Here is a 3,564-nt window from a genome sequence, read left to right as displayed (position 1 = left end):
GATGTGTATAAGATACAGCCATCAGAGAGGGACGGATTTCACCAGTAGGTGCCAGTGCAATTACTGGAAACATGTCTTCTGGGGGTGTCTGAGAGGGAAGTGTTCATAAAGCTTGAGAGGAGTGACTCAGAACTATATAAATCCAGGGGCAGTTTCTTCAGCAAAAATGCAGTTCTACAAATGCTTGAAGTAGTGATACAGAGCTTTTCTGATTAACCCCTGGCTGCTGGAAGCTTTTCAGACTGGTATACCTGGTACCTTTATTGTTTTTTTCCCCTGCAAATTGCAGACATATATTTGAGTAGAGCTGCATACATCAAAGCTGCTTAATAGCAAAGGAAATCCAGTTGAAAACAGGCTTTTCGCAGTCCTGTTACAAATAGTCCACAGATCCTAGGAACTCAGCGACCATGGGCTGAAAACTGGTGACTCAGGAGCAGTGTATTGCACTAAACCCCCTTGAAAATTCTGTTCATGATCACAGGAAATTAAGTTAAAACTAAAACCAACGGAAAACGCAAAGCACAGCATTACTCAGGGAGTGTTACATCTTCATCGTCGTTGTTCTTGGCCCATGGATGATGTGTGAGTACGTGATCGCTGCTCTGTAAACTTTCAGATTGAGAAACTCATTAACAATGTAAATGTAGCTTTGCCTTGCAGTGTATCTTGATCCAAGTTTCAAGTAGGGCTGTAGCCCTGCGCTTCAGTGTGGTCGGGGTTTAATTCATTAAAAGTGTGGTCCTTGCAACATAAAATGGGGAAGCTGTATCAGCTGGAGCTGGCTCAAGGCATCTCAGCAATGAAAACAAGGCAGATGACAAGTCAAGCCGGGCTTCTCCTGTAATGGTAAGGTGAGAAACAGAAGAGCAGAGGCAGTAGCCTAAAGGAGTCAAGTGCCACTAGCAGGAATGGGTGGAGCAGAGCCTTCAGATGCCATGGGAACCACATGTGGATGCTACTCCAGCATCCCAGTCTCTTCCCCAGCAACAGGTACCAGTGACAGCCAGCAGCTGGCCTTTCCAGCAGTCTGCTGTAGGCAGCAGGGCTTGCAGGCTTTCTGCTTCCCCTAGCAGCATGTCGGTTTTTTGTCCCAGCCAGGAGCTCTTTTTGCTGGCCAGGGGCTCTTCTGGTAGCTGCAAGTTACTCAAGTGCAGGCAGGGTCAACTCTGTAGCAGAAGAGAAGCAGAGTTACGCCATCTACTGTCTGTGATCCCAAAGGTGCTAAACTAGCCCTTTGGTCAAACTGTATAATAGTGACAGAAGAAAAGAGGTGCAAATTGAGGCTAATACAAAGAAAGCAAGCTGTGACATTTTCACTGTCAGAGTGGCTGGATGTCTAAGTCTGCAGCATCCAGTATTTTCTCAGCTGTTTTCTCAGAGAATATATTTATAAAACCTGGTTGATTTGATTCGAATTCGATTATTGTGTTTTGTAAGCTTTCAGGTCTTGTAGTGGTATAAAAATGTGAGAGGGGACACATTATACTGAAGAGAAAAAGAAACAAAACCCACAACAAACACTTGGTATCCTGCATTTTGCACAGATTTTTTTTTTCCCTTGAGATGGTTTTAAATAGAAGAAAACATCTTTCAAACCAGGTTGGTTTTTTTTTTAATATTAAACTAAAGTTTTTGTCAACTGTGAGAAAGAGGTACTTCCAGAAGGAATTCACCTCACTCTAGAGTAAGGGTCTGGGATAGGTGAAATTAATTTTCATCTGAAACTGGCTGCTTTGTACCATCAGTTACAAAAAGACGCAAGGGTGAACAGATCTTAGGTGTGCAAAATTAAGTAAGATTAATGGCATCTTTTGTCCATTCCAAAATACAGTCAGATTAATAAAACTGTCAAATGCTAATCTACAACCAATAGACGTCAAACACACACCACCACCACCACCCCACCTTTAACTGAAGAGATTAATAGTTAAGAGGAATAGTCAAGTATAACCAGTGAGTTTTGGTGCCTTGATTTGGTATGCCAATTTGTGTTGACTTAAAGGAACCTCCTTTTCAGAGTGTTCTTCCTTCTGAAAAATGAGTGGTATCACGATATCCTAGATTTGGCTCCCAAAAATTGTGGGCCATCGGTAGTACAAGTTGATTTGGAAAGTCTGGTCCTGCATTGTGCAGTGTACAGGAGTCTTCACAGCTGCATTGCCCAAAGCAAACAGATGGCTTCACCTGAAAGGTTTTGTCTCATGTAAAATTCATGTTGTGAATTGAGAAAGAGTGTGTTGAGGGTTTATTGTTCTGAGTGCTGCTTATCGTGGTTAGAGCAGTAACAACCTCAAGCAAACACACCGGAAATGTCATCCAAGTGGTTTGAGGAATGCTTCTTGTCTTGAAGTGCAGAAGGAGTTAACTGAAAGATCAAAGCTACAAAGTCTGCTGGAAACATGAAAACCCAATGGTGTGAGACACCATAAAAGGGTTAAATACGATGATGTAAATCATGTGTGTTGGGTAAAATGCTGTGAAAGCTCAGACAGAACCTGGAGGTATAATAAATAATCTTTGAATACCTGAGAGCCTTGTGGCCTCTCTGTCATTAATCAGAAACCACAGACTGAGGGATTGGCTGGCAAAACATTAATCATTAAGCAATTAATTCCAGCCGTGAAAACAAAACTTTGTGATTTCCTGAGTAGGTGGGATTGAAAGAGGCATGGCATGTTTTTTCTTTTTCACCATAAAGGAAATAAAGAAGAACTGAGGAGGTCATACATTCATCATTCAGATGGGATAGAAAATCTCCATTATTATTCAGTTCTTCCTTTTTGTTTATATGAAACAGGAAGAGGGAATATCACCACGGGTTTTCCTTGGAAGCAGTAATGAGACTCTTGAGTTTAAAACCTTTCTAGATGTGTGACAGTAACAAAAAAGGGCTTTATTTCTTGTGCCTTACATGTTCCTCCAGTTCTCCATAAAAGCATGTTAGAAATAACTTTTAATTCATCTCAGCAGCATCATCAGCTGTAACAGTTGTCTCATGAGACTCAGGACGTCTGTCTTTTTCCTATCTTTCTTGAATCCCAGTTTCTAATAATTGACTGATCACTGTAAGATCTTAGCTTTCCTTGTTTTTAGTATTTATAGCTATGGAGAAACCTAAAAATGCAGATACTAAAAGCTGAATAATCTGAACACAAGGTGGAGTCCAAAATGTGTACATACATTTTTATTTTCTGCATGTCATTTAATCTTGCAGAAACTTTAATTAGTTCAAGGGACCAAGACTGAATTTTTCCATTTTGGGGTTGAAAATGCTGGTAGAACTGCCACTTGTATTTTTAAATCTGTAAAGTACACATAAAGAGGAATCTTAGCCATGTTTTTCTCATCATTACTGAGTGGAAACCTGGCCTCTCAAGGGCTGTGAGCTCAACTTTACAACCAACTTCAAGAGACCACCTTTCTGTAAAGTGCTGTTGGATGGATGGTGAGGTGGGATATAATTAGAAGCTGCCTAAATAGCAACTGGGCCTAGATAATTTGCCAAGTGCCATGTGAGAAGTTTGTGACAGAAACAAACTGTGATTTTTTGGCTGGTACCTA

The sequence above is a fragment of the Athene cunicularia genome (genome assembly GCF_003259725.1).
Source record: "Athene cunicularia isolate RWA chromosome 3 unlocalized genomic scaffold, athCun1 chr3_part1, whole genome shotgun sequence".
NCBI classification, from domain to species: domain Eukaryota; kingdom Metazoa; phylum Chordata; class Aves; order Strigiformes; family Strigidae; genus Athene; species Athene cunicularia.
The sequence above is the reverse complement of the archived record's forward strand: the minus strand, read 5'-3'. Positions refer to the sequence as shown.